Consider the following 27083-nt stretch of genomic DNA (forward strand, 5'->3'; position numbering starts at 1 on the left):
GTGTGGTGACTGGGGGATTCTCACAGTGACTTCATTGCAGTGTTAATGTAAGCCTACCTGTGACTAATAAATAAAAATAAGGCCGGACTCGCCTTTGCCCTGATTAACAAAAATCAACCTCAGTTTTAAAATTAACATTGAGCACTATTTGTCATTTGAGGAATTTCTATCAGGTTCGGCCATGTCAATCTATCCATTGACGGAGCCCAACTTCACAGTCAGTTGAAGCAACATCCAGAGACCCACAAACAGCAGGGAGATAAATGACAAGATCATTTGTTTTTGTTTTAAGAGATATTAACTGAAGGATAAATATTGGACTGGACACATTTATTTATTTGTGTCACAAGTCGGCTTACATTAACGCTGCAATGAAGTTGCTGTGAAAATCCCCTAGTCGCCACACTCCGGCACCTGTTCGGGTACACTGAGGGAGAACTTAGCATGACCAATACACCTAACCAGCACGTCTTTCAGACAATGAGAGGAAACCCACGCAGACACCGGGGGAACATGGGGACTCTGCACAGACAGTGACCCGAGCCAGGAATTGAACCTGCGTCCCTCGTGCTGTGAGGCAGCAGTGCTAACCACTGTGCCACCATAGTTGCAGTTGAAGTGTAAGAAGATAATAGCCAGATCCTTTGTTTTAGTGCTGTTTTATTAAGGAAGAAACATGACCCCAGGACACCAGGGAGAATTCTCCTGTTCTTTTTTTCAAAACAAAGCCATGGGATCTGTTACATCCGCCCAACAGGGGAACCCTAGGTGAGTGATTCACCCAAAAGACAGCACCTCTGACTGAGCAGCATGCTCTCAGTAATGCACGGTAGTGTTAGTTTAGGCTCTAAACGAGTCTCTGAATTCAGTGGGACATGAACCCAGTGACCTTGTGGCTTTTCAACCATAATCATTCTGCAGTAATCGTTAGTTATCGAGAATATGCATAATTAACATTTTTAATTCACTGGGGTGTATATAATTTTGGGAAACTGCATCACGTCTTCCTGATAATTTCTTCGGAAAGTGATTGGCTCGATTGCAACAACTTTGCATAAACTCAGCCTGTGCAGTCTGCACGAGGGCAGAAAGATCATTGGAAAACCCACAACCCGGAGTTAAATTACGTAACCATAATCCTGAATTCTCAGGCTGTCGCCTGTAATTTATTCAAGGAGTTGCTCTCATCAGTAAGAGAATTGGCACTCACATGATAAATCATACACGGCAGGTTGCAACAACAACTGTGTGAAACAGGAAAATTGCATTCAGTCTTTCTCTACACCCTAGCTATGACTGTAACACTACATTCTGCAATCTCTCCTTTCCTTCTCTATGAACGGTATGCTTTGTATAGCGCGCAAGAAACAATATTTTTCACTGTATACCAATACATGTGACAATAATAAATCAAATCAAATCAAATATTGTAACAAACTGACACTCTGGGACAGAAGGAGGCCATTCAGCCCCTTGTGCTCCCTCCTCCAGTCAGTTAGATCATGGCGGATTTGCAGCTAACCTCCATTTACTCACCATTGCTCCATATCCCTTTACACTCTTACACAACAAGAATCTATCGATCTCAGTTTGGACAGTTCCGACTGATCTCCAACTTTCACAGCCTTGAAGCGTTAGAATCCCCAGACTACAGAATGAGGCATTCGGCCCATCGAGACTGTACCGATCACAATCCCACTCTATTCCCGTAACTTCACACATTTACCCTGCTAATCTCCCTGACACTAGGGTCAATTCTGCATGGCCAACTAACCTAACCCACACACCTTTGGAGTGTGGGAGGAAAGCGGAGCACCTGAAGGAATCCCACGCAGACACGGGGAGAAAGTGCAAACTCCACAGTGATCTGTGGTCGGGATTGAACCCGGGTCCCTGGTGCTCTGAGGCAGCATTGCTAACCACTTGCCACCGTGCTGCTGGGTGGGGTGGGGGCAGAATTCCTGGTTTCTAGTAACCAGTGTGTAAAGAAATGCTTCCTGGTTTCCCTCCTGAAAGAGTTTCTCTGGAATGACATCAGCAAATCCTTTTAATGTTTTAAGCACCTCGACCTGGGTGGCAAAGTGGCACAGTTAGCACTGCTGCCTCACAGCGCCAGGGACACAGGTTCAATTCTGCCTTGGGTGACTGTCTTTGTGGAGTCTGCACATTCTCCCCCTGTCTGCATACAGTACCCCGTGCATCATTGAGGGAGTGCTGCACTGTTGGAGATGCTGTTGGAGCTTTTGGAAAGCTGTTGGAAGTGTCGGAGCTTTTGAAAAGCATCAAGTTAGATAAATCGCCAGGACCGGATGGGATGTACCCCAGGTTACTGTGGGAGACGAGGGAAGAGATTGCTGGGCCTCTGGTGATGATCTTTGCGTCATCAATGGAGACGGGAGAGGTTCCGGAGGATTGGAGGATTGCGGATGTGGTTCCGTTATTCAAGAAAGGGAGAAGAGATAGCCCGTGAAATTATAGACCAGTGAGTCTAACCTCAGCGGTTGGTAAGTTGATGGAGAAGATCTTGAGAGGCAGGATTTATGAACATCTGGAGAGGAATAGTATGATCAGAAATAGCCAGCACGGCTTTGTCCAAGGCAGATCATGCCTTACGAGCCTAATTGAATTTTTTGAAGATGTAACTAGACACATAGATGAGAGAAGAGCGGTAGATGTAGTTTATATGGATTTCAGCAAGGCGTTTGATAAGGTGCCCCATGCAAGGCTTATTGAGAAAGTGAAGGGGCATGGGATACAAGGGGACATTGCCTTGTGGATTCAGAACTGGCTTGCCCACAGAAGGCAAAGAGTGGTTGTAGATGGGTCTTTTTCAGCATGGAGGTCGGTCACCAGTGGAGTGCCCCAGGGATCTGTTCTGGGACCCTTGCTCTTTGTGATTTTTATAAATGACCTGGATGAGGAAGTGGAAGGATGGGTTGGCAAGTTTGCTGATGACACAAAGGCTGGTGGTGTTGTGGATAGTGTAAGGGGATGTCAGCAGTTGCAACGAGACATAGATAAGATGCAAGACTGGGCGGGGAAGTGGCAGATGGACTTCAACCCAGATAAGTGTGTGGTGGTTCATTTTGGCAGGTCGAATAGGATGAAAGAATATAATATCCAGGGTAAGACGCTTGGCAGTGTGGAAGAACAGAGGGATCTTGGGGTCCGGGTTCATAGGATGCTCAAAGCAGTGTCGCAGGTAGAGGCTGTGGTTAAGAAGGCGTATGGAATACTGGCCTTCATCAATAGAGGAATTGAGTTTAGAAATCGGGAGATAATGCTGCAGCTGTATAGGACCCTGGTCAGACCCCACCTGGAGTACTGTGCCCAGTTCTGGTCACCTCATTACAGAAAGGATGTGGAAGCCATAGAAAGGGTGCAGAGGAGATTTACAAGGATGTTGCCTGGATTTGGTGGCATGCCTTATGAGGATAGGTTGAGAGAGCTAGATCTTTTCTCCTTGGAGAAGCGAAGGATGAGAGGTGACCTGATAGAGGTGTATAAGATGTTGAGAGGCATTGATAGAGTGGATTCTCAGGGGCTTTTACCCAGGGCTGAAATGGTTGCCACAAGAGGTCACAGGTTTAGGGTGCTGGGAAGTAGGTACAGAGGAGATGTTAGGGGTAAGTTTTTCACTCAGAGGGTGGTGGGTGCGTGGAATCGGCTGCCGGTAGTGGTGGTGGAGGCGGACTTGATAGGGTCTTTTAAGAGACTTTTGGATAAGTTCATGGAAGTTAGTAAGATAGAGGATTATAGGTAAGCCTAGTAGGTAGGGACATGTTCGGTGCAACTTGTGGGCCGAAGGGCCTGTTTGTGCTGTAGCTTTTCTATGTTCTATGCTGTCTTTCAGATGAGATATTAAACCAAACAGTTAAATGAACACTTGAAACGCCTGCAACGCTATAGACCAAATGCTGGAAAATGGGATTAGCATAGATTCACGGAATCCCTACAGTACAGAAAGAGGCTATTTGGCCCATTGAGTTTGCACTGACAACAATTCCACCCAGCCCCTATCCCGTAACCCCATGTATTTACCCTACTAACCTCCCTGACACTAAGGGGCAATTTAGCATGGCCAATCCACCTAACTCGCACATTTTTGGACTGTGGGAGGAAACCAGAGCACCGGAAGGAAAACCATGCAGGTACGGGAGAATGTGCAAACTCCACACAGATAGTGACCCAAGGTCGGAATTGAACCCGGGTAACTGGAGCTGTGAGGCAGCAGTGCTAACCACTGTGCCACCATGATGATTGATAGCTGGCACAGACACAATGAGGCAAAGGGCCTCTTCCTGTGAGGTAAAACTCTATGACTGAATGACAAGGCCCTTATGGGCGAATACAAAAGATTCTAAGGCATCATTTTGAGGGCGAGTAGGGAGTTAACCTTGGAATCCTGTCTGCCTCTTAAAAATATGGGACTGCTGCCTCAGGGTGCGAGGGACATAGGTTCATTTCCCGGCTTGGGTCAATGTCTGTGTGGAGTCTGTACGTGCTCCCCGTGTCTGCGTGGGTTTCCTCCGGGTGCTCCGGTTTCCTCTCACAGTCTGAAAGACGTGCTGGTTAGGTGCATTGACCATGCTAAATTCTCCCTCAGTGTACCAGAACAGGTGCCGGAGTGTGGCGACTTGGGGAATTTCACAGTAACTTCATTGCAGTGTCAACGTTCGCCTACTTGTGACATTAATTTTAAAACTTTGAACTTTAAAATACATCTAGTAATTAATGATCACATTGCAGCTTGCGGGAGCTTGCTGTGCACAAATAGGTTATTACGTTTCCTGCATTGCAACAAGTGCCTACATTTAAAAAGTACTTAATTGGCTGTCAAGCTCTTTGGGAAGTCCTGACTTTGTGAAAGGTGCTAAATCAACCCCAGTCCTTTCTGTAATGAGTCAATAATTAAACTGCATTTACAGTTGCATACCGACAAATTCTCTGAAGTCTTCAACACGGAACGCAATATCCTGGAAATAACTCCTGAGGCACTGGAATGATGAGGAATCAGGCTTTGCCTGGGAGTGTTCTGCCAGAAATTGGGACTATTAATGGAGCCTTTCAGATTGACGTGAACCAGTGCCAACAATTGGAATTAAACTTCCCTTTTATGGCTTTCTGCTGGAATCCTGGCTGAGCAGAGAGAGATTTCAATGCAGCACAGTGAATCAAGATTGTTCAACCATTCAAGGGATCCAGGAATTCTCTTTGAGTGCACCTAGATCAGAGAGATTTATGTTGACAGAATGCTTCCCGTATATACACACACACATGTGTGTGCGCACACACACACACACACACACATGCAGGCACACACACACAGACACATATGTGGACATATACAAATACACACTTGCCAAAATGTTAATGAAATATTCTATTACAGAGAGTACAGGGAGGCAATGGCCTAGTGGTATTATCGCTAATCTATTAATCCAGAAACTCAGCTAGTGTTCTGGGGACCCAGGTTCAAATCCCGCCACGGCAGCTGGTGGAATTTGAATTCAATAAAAAAATCTGGAATTCAGAATCTACTGATGACCATGAAACCATTGTCGATTGTCGGAAAAACCCACCTGGTTCACTGATGTCCTTTCGGGAAGGAAATCTGCCGTCCTTACCTGGTCTGGCCTACATGTGACTCCAGAGTCACAACAATGTGGTTGACTCTCAACTGCCTTCAGGCAATGAGGGATGGGTAACAAATGCTGGCCAGCCAGTGATGCCCATGTCCCACAGATGAATAAAATAAACATGTAAAATCTCAGCAGGTCTGGCAGCATCTGTAAGGAGAGAAAAGAGCTGATGTTTCGAGTCCAGATGACCCTTTGTCAAAGGGTCACTTTGACAGTTTTTTAGTGTCGTCACTGTTGTACTGTTAGGAATGCAGCAACCCAGATTCTGGCAAACAGCAATGTGACAATGGCCAGATGTTTAGCGATGTAGGTGGCTGCATAGGGTGGGATTTTCCAACCCTGACAACTATTTTTAAAATTTGTTTATGGGATGTGGGCATTGCTTGGGAGGTGAGCATTGAATGCCCATCCTAATTGCTCTTTAAACTGAGGGTCTTGTTAGGACATTTCAGAGGACAGTTAAGGGTCAACCACATTGCTGTGGTCCTGAAGTCACATGTAGGCCAGACCAGGTTTCCTTACCTAAAGGACATTAGTGAACCTTTTGAATTTTTACGACAATGGTTTCATGATCATCATTAGGCTTTTGATTCCAGATTTTTTGTTGAATTTGAATTTCAACATCATGTTGTGCAGACCATCACACGGGGTCTCTGGAGTAGTAGTCCAGTGGCCATACCACTTTGCCATTGCCTCCCCAAAAGCCTAAAAGTCGCGGCTCTTCAAATGTTCCCATCCCGTCCTGACCGGGATAATGCCTACCGGTACGGGAGCTAGAAAATCCCATCTGCCTTTACTAGCAACCCAGGGAGACGTACCTCCCTGGCCCTTGGTGAAATAGCACCATGGGGTATTTGACACCCTCTGGGAGGATAGAAAGGCCCTCAGTTTAATATCTCATCTGTAAGGTTCATCTCCGACAATGCAGTGCTCCCTCAGTACTGCCTTACAATGTTAGCCGAGATCGTGTTTGCAATTTGAAGTTGACTCAAACCTCATAACTTCCTGACTCTTTGATGCAACGAGAATGAAAATGAGGTATTTCCACAAAGGCCGGCTATTGGCAAACCTGGTTTTACATCTGAGTGACAAGTGGACCAATGTGGTTTTAAACTGTCTAAACACCACAGGGGTGACATTGAGTGCTGCACGCTTTTGAGCAGTACCTTCTGGGGCACAAATGATTCAGAGTGAGAGGCTTGAGACATTAAGGGCTTCAGATTTGGCATTAAGGTTCCAGGGGGAAAAAAAGGATTGAGTTGGCATCTGGGAACAGGGGGAGAGCTGGAGAAAAATCAGGGATGGAGGGACAGGGGGAGAGATCAGGAGTCAAGTTGGTGTTGAAGGCTTATAAGAACGTAAGAGCAAAATAAGTAGGAGTAGGAACAGATCATATGGCCTGTTGAACCCGTAACATCCAAGGGCCCACAAACATCAGGGAGAGAAATTATAAGAAATTTTAGAACATAGAACAGTACAGCACAGAACAGGCCCTTCGGCCCACGATGTTGTGCCAAGCTTTGTCTGAAACCCAGATCAAGCTATTTCCTCCCTATCATCCCGAAATACTCCATGTGCCTATCCAATAGCTTCTTAAATGTTCCTAAAGTTTCTGACTCCACTATTGTTTTAAGAGATATTAACTGAAGAATAAATATTAGACTGGACACATTTATTTATTAGTGTCACAAGCTGGCTTACATTAACACTGCAATTAAGTTACTGTGAAAATCCTCCTGTTGTCTCACTCCGGAGCCTGTTCGGGTACACTGAGGGAGAAGTTAGCATGGCCAATGCACTTAACCAGCATGTCTTTCGGACTGTGGGAGGAAACCCGAGCACCCGGGGGAAACCCATGCAGCCACGGGGAGAACGTGCAGACTCCACACAGACAGTGACCCAAGCCAGGAATCGAACCCGGGTGCTTGGTGCTGTGAGGTAGCAGTGCTAACCATTGCGCCACCGTGCCGCCCTACACTTAATATTTAATATGATTGTGGCTGTTACTGGGCTTCCGCTCCAAATTTCCTACATTGTCACATTGCCCTGCATCAGACTGACACAAAACAACTTTAAAATGAAACTTGTGAAGTTCAAAAAGAAACTGGTATTAAAACAAAACAACTGAAAACTGGGCAACTTAAAATAGGGCGGGATATTCCGGCTGCATCGCCCCAAGACCGGAAAATCCTGCCTGAGGTCAATGGACCTTTGCATGGTTCTGTCCCACCCGCTACGATTCCCGTGGCAGGCGGGATGGGAAAATTCCACCCTTTGTTTATTTGTCAAATAGCAGCCAAAGAAATTTCACAGAGTGTGATGTCAGAAAGCAAGTATCACACTGGACACCTGAAATGACGTCTGCGGAAAACTACTTGAGCCAGGGAATTCCGACCATGTGGAACTCTAGCACATTGGGAATCAATACTGTGGGTGCAGGCTGGGAGCGGGGGAAAACAGGGACGAGGAATCAAAAGAATTGAGCATGAAATTTGGACAGAATTCAGCAAGGACGGGTGGCACAGTGGTTAGCACTGTGGCCTCACAGTGCCAGGGACCCGGGTTCAATTCCAGCCTCGGGTCACTGTCTGTGTGGAGACTGTACATTCTCCCCGTGTCTGCATGGGTTTCCTCCGGGTGCTCCGGCTTCCTCCCACAATCCAAAGATGTGCGGGTTAGGCTGATTGGCCACGCTAAATTGCCCCTAGTGTCAGGAGGACTAGCAGGGTAAATATGTAAAGTTACTGGAAGAAGGCCTGGCTGGGATTGTTGTCAGTACAAGCTCGATGGGCTGAATGGCCTCCTTCTGTACTGTAGGGACTCTATGACTCTATGATCCGAGGTCGGCAGGAAGCAGAGTTAGATCGGTATTTAGTACAGTCTGGCTGCAGAAAGCCGGTGATGGATCAATAGTTCTGTCAGAAACCCCTGCGGGTAAAGAATTAGTCCAGGTCAGTGAAGGACATCAGCAGCTCATGTTCTGGTTTTACATGTAGGCCAGTTAAACAAAGAAAGAACTTGCATTTATATAGCACCTTTCTCTATGTCAGCACATCCTAAAGTACTTCATGGCCAGTGGAATATTTTGGCTTCGAGCTCATCCTTGCTGACTTCCACTGTTGAGGAATCGGCACACACCTTAACTGCCTTTCCTGATCCTGATCTAGTGACTCCTCTTGGATGCATGTCGAGGTGTCAGGTGGGAACTGAATCAAGCCTGGCCGAGATGCCCTCTGTTGTTCAACAGCCTGTCGACGCTCAGTGTCTGTGGCCTTGTTTGAGGATTTTTTTTTTTGCTTATTCGTCCATGGGATGTGAGTGTCGCTGGCTGGACCAGCATTTATTGCCCATCCCTGAGGCAATGGAGTTATATGGAGGCCAGAACGGGGAAGGACAACAGATTTCCTTCAGTAAAGGATATCAGTGAACCAGATAGGTTTTTATGACAATCGACAATAGTTTCCTGATCACCATTAGACTTCTAATTCCATATATTTTTTATTGATTTCAAATACCACCATCTGCCGTGATGGGATTCGAACCCAGGTCCCCAGAGTGCTACCCTGGGCCTCTCTATTACTAGTCCAATCACAATACCACTGCACCACCGCCTTCCCTGCTAGTGGAGGGGTAGGTTTTGTGAAACGTACCTCTCCATTCACCTGATGAAGGAGCAGCGCTCCGAAAGTTCGTGATTCCAAATAAATCTGATGGACTTTAACCTGGTGTTGTGAGAGTTCTTACTGTGCTCACCCCAGTCCAACACCGGCATCTCCACATCCTGACTTCGATTGATGCCAGCTTGTTATCTGCAGATTGCTTTATAAAAAACAGAATTCAAATTCAAATTCCCAAGTCTCCGTGATGAGATCTGAATGTGAATCCAGTGAGGAATGTTGGCCAGGATACCAGGAAAACGACTCTGCTCAATGAAGAGGAATTTTGAAGAGTGTTATGGCGTCCTCTGCATTGATGCGAGTTCTCGATTTATTGCTGCACTCAAATAATGCAAGGCTGCCCTACAATCTTCCCACTCAATCCTTGAATCCTGTCTCCCATTGCCACCATCTCTTGTTACAACCACACAAAAGTAAGGCCAGAATTTTCCACTCTCCCCGCCCCAAAACAAAACCAGAACAAACAGACAATGAGACATCCCAGTCCCCCACTTTATAAAATACATTAATAGTCTGTAAATATTTAGAGTTTAATGAACACAACCTGATAACATATGCTCAATACACTTTAATACAGGATGCAGAGTGCTGTGAACTGAAAGACGTGCTGGTTAAGGTGCATTGGCCGTGCTAAATTCTCCCTCAGTGTACCCAAACAGGCGGCGGAGTGTGGCGACTCGGGGATTTTCGCAGTAACTTCATTGCAGTGTTAATGTAAGCCTACTTGTGACACTAATAAATAAAAATAAACCTTTCATTGTTTCTATTGTGAAATTTAGTAGACCAGCATTTTGCAACATCTTGGCTGGAATTTTACCATCCCACCCACAACAGGAATCGGAGCGGGCGAGGGGCAGACCATGGAAAGGTCCATCGACCTCGGGCGGGATTTTACGGTTTTGGGACAAGCAAGACCATAAAATCCCGCAGCTTTGTATTTATTTGTATGTAGAACTGATCACTATTGTGCAATCTTTTTATCAAACTTTATTTTTATTTTAACGCACTTCTATAACTATGTTATAAATCATGATCACTTGTTTCATTTGTACTGTCATCCCAATTCAGAATCTACCGCAAGGATTCCTTTTCAATTACCCAGTTATCTGTCTATGTAAGCTGCACAACTGTGCAGGTACCGCGCAGGCTATGTTTCACACTCAATCATACATGTGCACAGGCACGCAAAAAATTTAAAGTTTTAGTTTAAAGTTTATTTATTTGTGTCACAAGTAGGTTTACATTAACACTGCAATGAAGCTACTGTGAAAAAGGGGCAAAGGGACCATAGAAACATAGAAAGAATCATAGAAACCCTACAGTACAGAAAGAGGCCATTCGGCCCATCGAATCTGCACCGACCACAATCCCACCCAGGCCCTACCCCCATATCCCTACACATTTAACCCGCTAATCTACGCATCCCAGGACACTAAGGGGCAATTTTAGCATGGCCAATCAACCTAACCCGCACATCTTTGGACTGTGGGAGGAAACCGGAGCACCCGGAGGAAACCCACGCAGACACGAGGAGAATGTGCAAATTCCACACAGACAGTGACCCAAGCCGGGAATCGAACCCAGGTCCCTGGAGCTGTGAAGCAGCAGTGCTAACCACTGTGCTACCATGCCGCCCATACATTGAGAAAAATGACCATTCCCAATGACAACGTTTCAAAGGCCTCCTCTATCCACCTCTCAACCCCCCCGCCCCCCCCCCCGCCTTCCCGCCCCAACCCCCACCGACTCCCACAGCCTGTGCAGCACAGTTGGAACTGTCATCATAGCTTATTTCTCAAATTCTGGCTTCGAGTTTCCAATCTTGTGACTGTGTGATGAATACTGCCAACTACCAACTGGGCTAAACTGATATTTCTCCCTCAATGTACCCAAACAGGCACCGGAGTGTGGCAACTCGGGGATTTTCACAGTAGCTTCATTGCAGTGTCAATGTAAGCCTTAAATGCCCTCAGGGATAGAGAATAAATGCTGGCCCAGCCAGCAATGTCCCCATCCCGTGGATGAATAAAAACAAAATCCCACAAATAAAATAAAGACTTGCAATTCCCTTGCGCCCTCAATGACCTCAGGTCATCCCAAAGTGTTTGACAGCCAATGAAGTACTCCTGAAGTGTATTCACCGTGGTAAATCAGGAAATGAAGTCACTTGTTTGCACACAGCAAGCTCTCCGACAAGCAGCAATGGCACAGACGGTCTTTTTTTAGTGACTTAGGTTGAATGATAAATTTTGGTCAGGACATGAGCGTTATGATAGTGGCCAGTTCCCTTTTATCAGTGATGTGAATTGAGGAATAGATATTGGCTGGGCCACTCGGGAGAGCTCCCTTGCTCTTTCTTCAATAATGCCATGGGAATATTTAGTGCTTCTGAAAGAGCCACACCTCAGTTTAACATTTCATCTGGGCAAAGTGCCAGGCTGGCATATGTGCTCAAGTCTCTGGAGTGGGACTTAATGTCACATCCTTCTGTTTCAAAGGCCAGAGTGCTACACACTGAGTCACGGCAGACTTCAAGTACCGGGGTGGTTTCCAAAGATAACACAGAGGAGGTTTAATTGGTTTTCAATTGAGTGAATAGGCACAGACGATTTTCCCTAGGAATGAGTGAATAGGAGTCATCAATTTAGAATTATCAATGGGTGAGTATAGAGGGAGGAAAGAAGACATTTCTGTAGTAGGAAAATGGAATATTTTAGAACAAGGAACAAAGAACAAAAAAAATTACAGCACAGGAACAGGCCCTTCGACCCTCTGAGCCTGCACCAACCATGCTGCCCGTCTAAACTAAAACCTCCTACCCTTCCGGGGGCGGCACGGTAGCACAGTGGTTAGCACTGCTGCTTCACAGCTCCAGGGTCCTGGGTTCGATTCCCGGCTCGTGTCACTGTCTGTGTAGTTTGCACATTCTCCTCGTGTCTGCGTGGGTTTCCTCCGGGTGCTCCGGTTTTCTCCCACAGTCCAAAGATGTGCGGGTTAGGTTGATTGGCCAGGTTAAAAATTGCCCCTTATAGTCCTGAGATGCGTAGGTTAGAGGGATTAGTGGGTAAATATGTGGGGGTAGGGCCTGGGTGGGATTGTGGTCGGTGCAGACTCGATGGGCCGAATGGCCTCCTTCTGCACTGTAGGGTTTCTATGATTCTATGATTTCTATTCCCATCCTATTCATATATTTGTCCAGATGCCCCTTAAAAGTCACTATCGTTTCTGCTTCCACTCCCTCCCCCGGCAGCGAGTTCCAGGCACCCACCACCCTCTGTGTAAAAAAACTTGCCTCGTACAGCTCCGTTAAATCTTGCCCCTCGCACATTAACCCTATGCCCCCTTAAACCTATGCAATCTAGTAATTGACTCTTCCACCCTGGGAGAAAGCTTCTCACTATCCACTCTGTCCTTGCCCCTCCAAATTTACCATATGGAATTGTTCTGGCAGAGACCATTACATAGTTCGAAGGAAAATTGGATCAATATCTGAAGCTGGGAAAGATACTGGGCTGTGTGTGTTTGGTTGCACGGGGAGGGGGAGTAACCTCTGGTGAACCATCGTTGGTTACCACTGTGGGGTTATTCCAATGTTACTGTTGGGTTAGGGTGTTGACACTGTGGGATTAATTATACCTGTGGTGGATGCTGTTATGGCACATCCCGGTCGGGCCCCACCTCCTGGGGAGAGGTATAAGACCCTCTGCTCAGGCGGGACCCCTCCAGTCTGGATTGGTGTACTCGTGTTTAGATAGTTCCATTGTTTGTCAGTAAAAGCCTTCAATCGCTGAAGCCTTGTACCTCGTGCTTGATTGTCGCGCATCAATTTTATTGACAAACACAAAACTCTCGACAGTAAAGAGAGTATGGAGCAAATGCTGAAACCAGAGCGTCTGACGCTGGATCCACGTGCGGTCGGCACCTCTAACACCTTCGACCACTGGCTGAAGTGTTTCGAGGACTACCTGGCGGCCTCTGCAGCAGTTACTACGGACAACGACAGACTCCAGGTCCTCCACGCGAGGGTAAGCGACACGGTCTATCTCGCGATTCGTGCGGCCACCACTTACCCGAGGGCCATCGAGCTCTTGAAAAAACGATACACGAGACCACCCAACGAGATTCACGCTCGTTACCTCCTCGCTACACGACGTCGGCAGTCGGGCGAAACCATGGAGGACTACGCCAATGAGCTCTTGCAGCTTGCCAGGGGCTGCGACTGCAAAGCGGTGTCGGCTGAGCAGTACATGTACGACCTCGCCCGAGATGCGTTTGTAGCAGGGGTAGGGTCCTCGTACATCCGGCTTAAGCTATTGGAGAAAGGGAATCTCAACCTGACCCAAGCGATGGAGATGGCTGAGATGCTGGAGGCAGCGTCGAAAAGCTTGGCTCTGTACCCCGAAGACCACGTGGAGACAACGTGGCAGGAGCAAGCACAAATCCCTCCTCACCCCACGGGCTCGCGCTCCCATATCGACCCGACGACGGCGGCAGCTCCAGGCGGCCAGCGGTGCTATTTTTGCGGAGGAGCCAAGCATCCACGGCAACAGTGTCCAGCTAAAACGGCGATCTGCAACCAGTGCGGTAAAAAGGGGCACTACGCGAAAGTCTGCAAATCGAAGCCCAAGAACGGCAGTGCAGCCTGTGACCCTCCAGAACGGAGACAATCTCCTTCGGCGTCGCAGTACCCACGAGGTCCGACCACGTGCGAATCCAGGACGACGCCATTGTGGCTGGCGGAGGAGGAGGATGACCACCAGGAGTCGCTACGCTTGGCGCCCTCACCCACGTGCGATTCATGGGGGCGGCCATCGTGGTCGACGACGACCAGGAGCGACCAGCAGGGGTCCTCAGTATCAACCTCGGCTGCCTGCAGTGACGTCCAAGGGCCAACGGTGGCGTCGATCACTCTGGACCAGACAAAGCATCACAGGCTTGACTGTTCGATGATGAACATCAAGGTAAATGGTCGTACTGTGCATTGTCTGTTTGACAGTGGGAGCACCGAGAGTTTTATTCACCCTGACACTGCAAAGAGGTGTGGACTCCGGGTTCTACCTGCCAAACAGACAATTTCTATGGCATCACGGTCCCGGTCTGTACTGATCCAAGGACGTTGTGTGGTAACCCTGGAGGTGCAGGGCACAATCTACGAGTGATACAGGCTCCTTGTGTTGGGGCACCTTTGCGCGCCAATTCTCCTCGGACTAAACTTTATGGTCCACATGAAGAGTGTGATCCTACAGTACGGTGGGCCACTCCCTTCGCTGGCAGTAGGGAATCAGCCGCAGCCTCCAAATTGCCCAAAGTGCCCCGCATGCAATCTTTCCACACTAAAGATCACCACACCCTCTTTATTTAAGAATCTGGTACCAGGCTGCAAGCCCATCGCTACTAAAAGTAGGCGTTACAGCGCTGAAGACCGGATCTTCATCAGATCTGAGGTTCAGCGGCTCCTCAAAGAAGGGATCATACAGCCCAGTGCTAGTCCGTGGAGAGCGCAGGTCGTGGTGGTTAAAAGCGGGAACAAACCCCGGATGGTCATCGACTACAGTCAGACCATTAACCGTTATACGCAGCTGGATGCGTATCCTCTCCCGCGCATATCTGATATGGTCAATCAGATTGCGCAGTACCGGGTGTTCTCCACCATAGACCTTAAGTCCGCCTACCACCAACTCCCCATCCGCCCAGAGGACCGACAATACACGGCTTTTGAGGCGGATGGTCGGCTATATCAGTTTCTTAGGGTTCCATTTGGTGTCACCAATGGGGTCTCGGTCTTCCAGCGTGCTATGGACCGAATGGTGGACCAGAACGGGTTGCGGGCTACCTTCCCGTACCTGGATAACGTCACCATCTGCGGCCATGACCAGCAGGACCATGACACAAACCTCCAGAACTTTCTGCGCACTGCGTCTCGCCTGAATCTGACCAATAACAGGGAGAAGTGTGTATTCCGTACGCGCAGGTTAGCTATCCTGGGATACGTGGTGGAAAACGGGGTCATCGGCCCTGATCCAGACCGTATGCGCCCCCTTACTGAACTTCCCTTGCCCGCTAGCACAAAAGCACTGAGGAGATGCCTCGGCTTCTTTTCTTATTATGCGCAGTGGGTCCCCAACTACGCGGACAAAGCCCGTCCGCTCATCAAGTCCACGACTTTCCCACTCACGCCGGAGGCCCAATTGGCCTTCAAGGCTTTGAAAAGCGACATTGCGAAAGCCACGATGCACGCGGTGGATGAATCCATCCCTTTTCAGGTGGAAAGTGATGCATCGGATTTCGCCCTGGCCGCCACACTGAACCAGGCAGGCAGGCCCGTCGCATTTTCTTCCCGCACCCTTCAAGGTCCCGAAATTCGGCATTCAGCGGTGGAGAAGGAGGCTCAGGCCATTGTGGAGTCCATCAGACACTGGCGCCATTACCTGGCGGGGAAGCGGTTCACCCTGATCACGGATCAACGATCCGTGGCGTTTATGTTCAGTAATACGCAGAGGGGCAAGATCAAGAATGATAAGATCTTGCGGTGGAGAATTGAGCTCTCCACCTATAATTACGATATTATGTATCGTCCAGGGAAACTCAATGAGCCCTCGGATGCCCTCTCGCGCGGAACATGCGCTATCATGCAGGAGGACCGCTTGAACGCCCTCCATAATGACCTGTGCCATCCTGGGGTCACTCGGCTCTACCACTTCATAAAAGCCCGCAACCTGCCCTACTCGGTGGAGGATGTCAGGTCAGTAACGAGAAGCTGTCGGATTTGCGCGGAATGCAAACCGCACTTTTATCGACCTGACCGGGCACAATTGGTCAAGGCCACTCGCCCCTTCGAGAGGCTGAGTGTGGATTTTAAGGGCCCCCTTCCCTCAACGGACCGGAATGTGTATTTTCTCAATATCATAGATGAATACTCCCGGTTCCCGTTTGTTGTCCCCTGTGCGGACACGTCGACTGCCACAGTGATTAAGGCATTCAGTGATCTTTTTACCCTGTTCGGGTACCCCTGCTACATACATAGCGACAGGGGCTCGTCGTTCATGAGTAACGACTTGAGGCAATTCCTGCTCTCATACGGGATTGCCTCTAGTAGAACCACGAGCTACAACCCTAGGGGTAACGGACAGGTGGAGAGAGAGAATGCTACAGTCTGGAAGGCTGTCCTATTGGCGCTGAAGTCCAGGGGCCTTCCAGTCTCCCGTTGGCAGGAGGTCCTTCCAAATGCGCTTCATTCCATTCGGTCCCTCCTGTGTACGGCAACCAATGTTACTCCCCACGAGAGGATGTTCTCATTCCCTCGGAAGTCGTCCTCGGGGATCTCCTTACCAGCCTGGTTGACGTACCCAGGACCCGTCCGTCTGCGGCGACATGTGAGGGCCCGCAAGTCCGACCCCTTGGTCGAACCGGTCCAACTCCTCCACGCCAACCCTCAGTATGTCTATGTGGCATATCCTGACAGGCGAGAGGACACGGTCTCGATTCGAGACCTGGCGCCCGCAGGGGACGTAGCAACTCCTGTTGCTCCTATACCCCCTGTCACGAATCCCCTTTCACTTTCTTCCCCGGACGTGGCGCGGTCAGCACCGGGACCAGTGCACAACAGTTATACTCCCATGTACAGCTTGCCTGAGACTCGGAGATCTGCGCCACCACAGAAGGTACCGGGATCCCCTGCACCACCGCTTCACCAGGGTCAACCGGCCCGTGAGTCCTCGAGGGGACAGCCGGACGCTGTTTTGGAGAGAACGCCACCGCAAGCACCTGTTCCGGTGTCACAACCGGTGTTGAGGAGATCACAGCGACGGTGCGGTCCTCCAGACCGTCTGGACTTGTAGATTTTTGTATATATGTAATCTGTTTTCGCACCCCGCCGGCGTTTGTTTTCAAAGGAGGGGTGAATGTGGTGAACCATCGTTGGTTACCACTGTGGGGTTATTCCAATGTTACTGTTGGCTTCGGGTGTTGACACTGTGGGGTTGTTATAATGTTGTTGTTGGGTTAGGGTGTTTACACTGTGGGATTAATTATACCTGTGGTGGATGCTGTTATGGCACATCCCGGTCGGGCCCCGCCTCCTGGGGAGAGGTATAAGACCCTCTGCTCAGGCGGGACCCCTCCAGTCTGGATTGGTGTACTCGTGTTTAGATAGTTCCATTGTTTGTCAATAAAAGCCTTCAATCGCTGAAGCCTTGTACCTCGTGCTTGATTGTCGCGCATCAACCTCCTGATCATCAGCGATGCAAAATCAACTTATGGCAGATAGCAGTGACACTGTACCTCAAAGCATAATGGGAGTAAGTTTGATTTTGGGTGATATTGAATATTTTATATCTCAGATCTGTCTAGGGATGATGCTAGTTTCTATACCTAACAGCTTTTATTCATCGTGCTTTAAAATGTCTGCTCCACCCTTCAGCTCTGGCTTCTCGCTCTTTCTGCAGCTTTGTTTACTTCTTATCTGAAACCCCACCTAGGCTTGACCAATCAAGCACAGTGAGCATCAATAATAGGCAGACTCACACAATCAAACACAGAACGATTGAACAACTGAACACTGCGGCCAGAATTTTACCGGCACGCCCGCCCTGATTCCGGGGGCGGGCGAGGCTTGGAGAATGGCATTCCCTGTTGGCCTCAGGCGGGATCGAACGAATCTCTGGCAGACGTGCCGGTAAAGGATGACAGCCCCCTCTAACTGATCTTTCTGTGACCTGTCCCAATATCTCCTTATGTGACTTGGTGTCAAATTCTGCCCCCTAATGCTCCCAAGAAGAACCTTGGGATATTTCACTGCATTAAGGATGTCAGATAAATGAAGGTTGTTCTTGCTTACGATGTTAAAGTTGTTGTTGCATTAGCTTCTGTTCACGAGCAGCTGCATGCAATAATTCCAGACAGCATGGGTCTTTCCCTGCCTCACCAATAATGTGATATCAATACACCTAACCTGATTTTTGTATCTAACTGAAATCAGCTGGTTAGCACTGCTGCCTCACAGCGCCAGGGACCCAGGGTTCAATTCCAGCCTTGGGTGACTGTCTGTGTGGAGTTTGCACGTTCTCCCCATGTCTGCATGGGTTTCCTCCGGGTGCACCGGTTTCCTCCCACAGTCCAAAGATGTGCAGGTTAGGTTGATCGGCCATGCTAAATTGCCCATTAGTGTCAGGGGATAAGCAGGGTAAATACATGGGGTTACGGGGATAGGGCCTGGGTGGGATTACTGTCAGTCCAATCTCAATGGGCTGAATGGCCTCCTTCTGCACTGCAGGGATTCTTTGATTGATTCTATGAAAATCACCTCCATTAGGTGCAGACACAAAGCTGAGATGGTCGATCGCAGTTGGGATGGGAATATGGGCATTGCAGTTGCCCCCTGGATTAGAATTGGACAGAGAAAAACTGATCATCCTACATCAAATCCACCTCCAGGGCAAATCTTCAGACTTTAGGGGTGAGTGGTTCTTCAATGGGCTGATGCCATCTTGGTTATGAAGCCTCATTGATACCTCTGAGGGTTTTCACAGTAGAAATTCCCACCTTCACTGAGACTTGCAGAATTCTGAATGAGGTTGACAGGGTGGGGGCTGAGAGATTGATTCCACTGGTCGGGGAATCTAAAACATGAGGGAGGGTGCACAGTCTCAGGATAAGAGGCCAATCATTTAGGATTGAGGTGAAGAGGAAATTCTTCTCTCAAATGGTTGTGAACCTTTGGCACTCTCTACCCCAGAAGGGTGCGGATAGTCAATCATTAGATCCATTTAAGGCTGGGGTAGACAAAACTTTGGTTTCTCAGGGAAAAAAGGGATATGGGGAGTGGGTGGGCAAAGGTAGTTGAAGTCCGAGATCACCCATGATTGCGGTAGCACAGTGGTTAGCACTGTCGCTTCACAGCGCCAGGAACCTGGGTTCGATTCCCGGCTTGAGTCACTCTCTGTGTGGAGTTTGCACATTCTCCCTGTGTCTGTGTGGGTTTCCTCCGGGTGCTCCGGTTTCCTCCCACATTCTGAAAGATGTGCTGGTTAGCTGCATTGACTCGAAGAGGCGCTGGACTGTGGCGACTAGGGGAATTTCACTGTAACTTCATTGAAGTGTTAATGTAAGCCTTACTAGTGACTAACAAATAAACTTTACTTTACTTTATAAACGTATTGAATGGTGGGCAGGCTGAATGGACCATGCGGTCCACTCCTGCTTCTATTTATTTTCATGATGTGGAGATGCTGGCATTGGACTGGGGTGGACACAGTAAAAAGTTTCATAACACCAGGTTAAAGTTCAACCGGTTTATTTGTGATCACAAGCTTTCGGTGCGTTGCTACTTCATCAGGCAATGGGATCACTCACCTGATGAAGGAGCAGTGCTCTGAAAGCTCGTGATTCCAAATAAACCTGTTGGATGAGTCGGATGCCCTTTCTTAGGGTAGAAAAGTCAAGTGTGAGGGGACATAGGTTTAAGGTGCGTGGGGACAGGTTCAGAGGAGATGTGCAAGGCAAGTATTTTACACAGAGGGTGGTGAATGTCTGGAATGCGGTGCCCGGGGAGGTGGTGGAAGCAGGTGTAATAGCGGCATTTAATGGGCAACTAGATGAATACATGAATAGGATGGGAATGGAAGGATGCGGACTCTGTAAGGGCATACGGTTTTAGTTTAGACAGACATCATGATTGGTGCAGGCTTGGAGGGCCGAAGGGCCTGTCCCTGTGCTCTACTGTTCTTTGATCTTTGTTCTTGATTTTAACCTGGTGTTAAAGGACAGAGAACAAAGAAAATTATAGCACAGGAACTGGCCCTTCGGCTCTCCAAGCCTGCACCGACCATGCTGCCCGACTTAACGAAAACCCCCTACCCTTCTGGGGACCGTATCCTTCTATTCCCATCCTATTCATGTATTTGTCAAGACACCCCTTAAAAGTCACCATCGTGTCTTAATAATACATGAAACTTATTTCCGTATCTTGTGTTCTTGGATGAGGTTCCAGATGTTGTTGATGCCATTTGAACCACAGCCTGCCTAGAACTACTGGCTTCAGAAAAGGAGGAGTGGCAACTTAGACAGGGCTCTGAGTGCAACACTATTTACTTAATATGCAAAGCAAGATTTGCTTACTGTATAAACCACCGACTCCAACCTAAACCTACATTCAATAAGCAACGTAATTGAATGGAATTTTAAAGGTATAATGTCAGATGGGGCATCCTCTAAATGTGAGAAAGCTGCCAGAATTTGACATCATTATATTTACCATTTAGTTGCGACATCTGAAAGAAGATCCATTAATCTGTCTCTGGAAGGGAAATAGGAACAGTTTTATCTGGCAATCGAAGCCGTTCATACAAATGGTAACCGGGCCCCTTTGGGAAAAGATTTCAGTTCTGAGAAATGATGGCAGTTACGGCACAGAAAAGGTCATTTGGCCTCTGCCAGTGCCAACTCTTTGGCTAGACCCGTCCACATTGCTTCCTTTCTGCTGCTTTCCAAGCCAATTCTACAATTACACCCCACAGGAGGAGGCTATTCAGCCCATAGGACGCGTGCCAGCTCTTCGAAAGAGCTATCCAATTCCACACACTCTCCTACTCTTTTCTCTAATACTTTTCAAGTGTTGATCCAGTATCTTTGTTTGAATGTTTGCCCCATAAGTGATATCAGAATCTAATCACTTGTGTCTGATTCCTGGGATGGCAGGTCTGTCATATGAGGAGAGACTAAGTCGGTTAGGATTATATTCACCGGAGTTCAGAAGGGTGGGAGGGGATCTCAATGAAACTTATGAAATCCTAACAGAGTTAGAGAGGGCAGATTCAGGAAGAATATTCCCAATGGTGGGGGTGTCCAGAACTAGAGGTCATAAAGTAAAGTGAAGTTTATTTATTAGTCACAAGTAAGGCTTACATTAATGCTGCAATGAAGTTACTATGACATTCCCCTAGTTTGAAGATAAGGGGGAAACCTTCTGGGACTGAGGTGGGGAGACATTTCTTCACCCAGAGAGTGGTGAATGTGTGGAATTCACTACCACACAAAACTTTGTGTGATTTCAAGAAGAAATTAGATATAGCTCTTGGGGCTAAAGGGATCAAAAGATATGGAGTAAGGGGAGGATCAGGATATTGAATTTGATGATCAGCCATAATCAAATGAATGGCAGAGCGGGTTTGGAAGGCCAAATGGCCTACTCCTTCTTCGAGTTTCTATGTTTCTAAGATATTACTTTTGCTCGGATCTTTCTGACACAGGAAGGAACCTCCCTGCTTCCTTCATCCGCCAATGGTGCTAAATCCAACAGCAGAAATGTTCATCTTCAATGTCTTGGATGTGATTTGGTGAGCGGGATCATCTGAAGTTGGCAGGATAAAGCCTCCTGTTTTTTCTATAAAAAAAGTGTAATCTGCCCTGCCAGTTCATTGGCCAGTGAGGATGTAAACCTACTCCCAGTCCCTTTGCTTAAGACTTACCTGGATAGTCACATGAGCAGCCTGGGAATGGAGGGATACAAACGATTGGTCTAGTTGGACCAAGGAGCGGCACAGGCTTGGAGGGCCGGAGGGCCTGTTTCCTGTGCTGTACTGTTCTTTGTTCTCTTTGTTCTTTGATTAACCAATCAGTAAAAAACCATCTTGCATTATCTGTCATTGAGTCTACTCAAGACAGAGATGGGCAGATTTCTAGATATTCAATATGTCAAGGGATTTGGTGATAGTACGGGAAAACGAGGTTGACATAGAAGATCAGTCATGATTTAGTTGAATGGCAGAGCAAGCTCAGGGAGCTGAAGGGCCTATGCCTGCTCCTATTCCTATGTTTCCATCCTGTGTGGTGTCTGTCACTTCAAGACAGTATGGTAGAAGAGTGTCACCTGACTTAAGTGGCCAATGAAACTGAGGGTGAGTGCTCACCCCATAGGGTGGAGTCTTCTTCAGAGAGAATCATCAAGCAGCCATGTAGTTAACATCATGAAGACTGGAGGCACGACTCCAGATCAACATAGCGCCGCAACTCCTGTACCTTTTTTCTCTTAAAAATAAACACCTATTATTCCTAACAAAACCTGAAGTCTCTCGACAACGCCATGGTACAACATTCCCTCAAACTTCTTCATTCCAGCAGACTTTATTGTACCTCCCCCCCAGGGGACATCAAACAGGTCTTCAAAATCCTTTTATGCACACGAAGAAAGCCTAGTTCAGCCACATGATCTGCCGTCTGATGAAAGATGCCACCAGCAGTGTTATCAGCTGACATTTATTTGAAAAGGCTTGCAGAAATTCAAACAAACCATATGAACATGAGAAATGATCAGGAATTGGCTAGCTGTAAGGAGACAGAGGGTGGTGGTTGATGGGAAATGTTCATCCTGGAGTTCAGTTACTCGTGGTGTACCGCAAGGATCTGTTTTGGGGCCACTGCTGTTTGTCATTTTTATAAATGACCTGGATGAGGGCGTAGAAGGATGGGTTAGTAAATTTGCGGATGACACTAAAGTCGGTGGAGTTGTGGACAGCGCGGAAGGTTGTTGCAGGTTACAGAGGGACATAGATAAGCTGCAGAGCTGGGTTGAGAGGTAGCAAATGGAGTTCAATGCGGAAAAGTATGAGGTGATTCACTTTGGAAGGAGTAACAGGATTACAGAGTACTGGGCTAATGGTAAGATACTTGGTAGTGTGGATGAGCAGAGAGGTCTCGGTGTCCATGTGCATAGATCCCTGAATGTTGGCACCTAGGTTGATAGGGTTGTTAAGAAAGTGTATGGAGTGTTCGCTTTTATTGGTAGAGGGATTGAGTTTCGGAGCCAGGAGGTCATGTTGCAGCTGTACAAAACTCTGGTGCGGCCGCATTTGGAGTATTGCGTACAGTTCTGGTCGCCACATTATAGGAAGGATGTGGAAGCATTGGAAAGGGTGCAGAGGAGATTTACCAGGATATTGCCTGGTATGGTGGGAAGGTCTTATGAGGAAAGGCTGAGGGACTTGAGGTTGCTTTCATTAGAGAGAAGACAGTTAAGAGGTGACTTAATAGAGGCATACAAGATGATCAGAGGATTAGACAGGGTGGATAATGAGAGCCTTTTTCCTCGGATGGTGATAGCTAACACGAGGGGACATAGCTTTAAATTGAGGGGTAATAGATATAGGACAGATGTCAGAGGTAGGTTCTTCACTCAAAGAGTAGTAAGGGCGTGGAATGCCCTGCCTGCAGCAGTAGTGGACTCGCCAACATTAAGGGCATTTAAATGGTCATTGGATAAACATATGGATGATATTGGAATAGTGTAGGTTAGATGGGCTTTAGATTGGTTTCACTGGTTGGCGCAACATCGAGGACCGAAGGGCCTGTACTGCGCTGTAATGTTCTATGTTCTATGTTCTATAAATAGGAGCAAGAATAAGCCAAATCGCTTCTCGGCCTTTTGGCTAAGATCAAGTGTCTGACCAAGTCCAAGATGCGTCATCTTGTCAGCTTGGATCATCGATCATGGAATCATAGAAATCCTACAGTACAGAAGGTGTTCAATCAGTCCATCGAGTCTGCATCGACCACAATCCCACTCAGGCCCTATCCCCATAACCCCATGTATTTACCCTAGCTAGTCCTCCTGACAATAAGGGGCAATTTAGCATGGCCAATCCACCTGCCCTGCACATCTTTGGACTATGGGAGGAAACCGGAGCACCCAAAGGAAATCCATGCAGACACGGGGAGAACACGCAGTCTCCGCACAGACAGTGACCCAAGCCGGGAATCAGACCCGGGTCCCTGGCGCTGTGAGACAGCACTATGCCACCCATTGATCTTGTTTGTCTCCCTTGTGGGGGCCTTGAATTGGATTCAATTGGATTTTGAATTTGATTTTTGGAGCAAGCAAGGGATGGATTGGGTTTGCTCAGTCCATTCTGAGCCTTGGCTTTGTAACTTTAAGAATGGGGCAAAATTTTTTTAAAATAAGCCAAATAATCCCTCCATCCTTCTCCACCTTCAATACCATGGCTGACATGGAGGCTTTGGAGAGGGTACAAAAAAGATTTACCAGGATGTTATCTGGTAAGGGGGGCATAGCTATGAGGAGATGTTGAAGAAACTTGGTTTGTTCTCACTGGAACGATGGAGGTTGTAGGGCGGCCTGATAGAAGTCGACAAGATTATGTGAGGCATGGACAGAGTGGATAGTCAGAAGCTTTTTACCAGGGTGGAAGAGTCAATTACTAGGGGGCATAAGTTTAAGGTGCGAGGGGCAAGGTTTAAAGGAGATGTACAAGGCAAGTTTTTTATACAGAGGGAGGTGAGTGCCTGCAGCTCGGTGCCGGGTGAGGTAGTGGAAGCAGATACGATCGTGACTTTTAGGGGACATCTGGACAAATATGTGAATAGGATGAGAATAGAGGGATATGGTCCCCGGAAGGGTAGGGGGTACTAGTTCTGTCGGGGAGCATGGTCGGTGCAGGCTTGGAGGGCCAAAGGGCCTGTTCGTGTGCTGTAATTTTCTTTGTTCTTTGACGTCAACTCTTTCCTGCTATCGCTTATGTCATTATATTCCCTTCAGCCCAAAACTCTATCTGTTTCAGAATCAAATGTACTCATTGACTGAGCGTCCACAGTTGCTGCTCAATATTTCTGACCGAGTTTTATGAGGCCTTTTTCTTCAGAAATGTGGCATGTACTGCTTCATGGTAAAGCTGGAACACTGGGAGAATCATAGAATCATAGAATGATTCTAACATAGAGTGATTCTAACATAGAATGATTCTATTCTAACAGATAGAAGAGACGTCCTTCCCTCTTTTTATGGCACTAGCAGCTTGTGGTGAACCATCGTTGGTTCCCACTGGATAGTACTGAGCCAGGGTCTGGCCAGTACTACAAGGATGTACATATGTTGCTGTTGGGTTAGGGATGGGTTGTGCTACTTGTTGCTGTTGGGGTTAGGGTGGGGTTGTTACACCTTTGTATTGTAGTGCTGTGGTACATCCCAGTCGGGCTCCGCCTCCTGGGAGAGGTACAAAGGTCCCTGCTCTGGCTGGGACCCCTCAGTCTGGGATCGTGTATATAATTGTTGGCTGCTTTATTACAGCAAATAAAAGCCTTTATTTCCTGAGCATCTAGCCTCGTGTTTGATAACGCGCATCACAGCTGTAGATAAGTTTAAATGTCCAGTGTTAATGTTAGTGAATGGGTGAATGGATGAGTGGATGAATGAGGGAATGGGCATGCTGGTAAAGTACATGGGATGGGTGAGGTAAGTAGGCGAGGTAGCAGGAGGGTACGTTGTCCAATGGGTAGGGTGGTAAGGTGACAGATGGTTAGAGTGGCAGATGGGTGAGGTGGTTAGTATGTCAAGGGGTAGTTTGTGGGGGTAATCAGGTCAGGTCAGGGCGTTGTCGTCATGTTAGCTCAGGAGGGGTGGTCGGGTGCTGGGGACAGTCATGTCAGGGTGGGTGTGAGTCCAGTGAAGTGTGGAAGGAGCGGTTCCAGTGCCAACCACACTCTTTCTGCTGACCCCTGCCACAACACTGACCCTGTGGCCACCCTCCCACCATCACTCACCTCTGGCCTGAGATCCAGCGATGACCTTAGACCTCGAGTAGATGTTGGTACAGCAGCAACCACGTCCTCCCCAGTGGTACTGCTGTTCAACAGAGCAGCCTGCCTCTGATGGTCAGCAATCTCACTGTGGGGGGGACATCGATCCCAGGGTCCTTGACCCACAGGACAGACCTATCACTGAGCTGTCAAATGTCTGAGTGAAAAAACATAGAGTGGGCCTTCCTGAACAGAGGTGAATCCCCAACCAATGGGTGAGATCTCAATCACCTCCACAAGATTCCCACCCTTTGTGTCCTCCCCGTAGCTAACATTGTCACCTACCTTTGTATTGTCAACAAACGTAAGTGTATCACACTTGGTCTCGTTAACTAAGTTATTAATATATATTTCAAATGTCTGAGGACTATGCACTGATACTTGACAACCCCACAAGTTAAAGCCTGCCAACCTGAAAATTGCCGTTTATTCTGAATCGCTATTCTCTGGCCTTTAACCATAAGCCTCAATCCATGTTAATATATTTCTCTCAACCTGTTATCCTATTGCCCTATCTTATGCAATGTGGTTCATTTCTAGAGGAATAGAAATAACAAAAAGCAAAGTAACAGAATCATAGAATCTCTACGGTGCCGAAGGAGGCCATTCAGCCCATTAAGCCTGCAACAATCCCACCCCGGCCCGAACCCCATAACCCCACATATTTACCATGCTAGTCCCCCTGACACTAAGGGGCAATTTAGCATGGCCAATCCACCTAACCCGCGCATCTTTGGACTGCGGGAGGAAACAGGAGCATCCGGAGGAAACCCACACAGACACGGGGAGAATGTACAAACTCCACACAGACAGGGACCCGAGGCTGGAATCGAACCCGGGTCCCTGACGCTGTGAGACAGCAGTGCTGACCATCTTAAACTTACCTTAGCTTTTTTTTTGGAAAAGCTTGGAGTGATGTGTGCAATTCAGGGGGAGAGGGTGGGGGCAGTGCTGTAGTGGTATTGTCACGGGATTAGTAATCCAGGGGCTCTGAGGGCCTGGGTTCAAATCGCAGCATGGTAGATGGTAAAATTTGAATCCAATAAAAATCTGGAATTCGAAGTCTAATGTTGCAAAAACTCTTTTGCGGGGGCGGGGGGGGGGGGGGGGGGGGGAGGCGGTATATCTGCCGTCCTTACCTGATCTGGCCTACCTGTGACTCCAGATCCACAGTAATGGG

Source organism: Mustelus asterias, chromosome 3 (genome assembly GCF_964213995.1).
Source record: "Mustelus asterias chromosome 3, sMusAst1.hap1.1, whole genome shotgun sequence".
In the NCBI taxonomy this organism is placed as follows: Eukaryota; Metazoa; Chordata; class Chondrichthyes; order Carcharhiniformes; family Triakidae; genus Mustelus; species Mustelus asterias.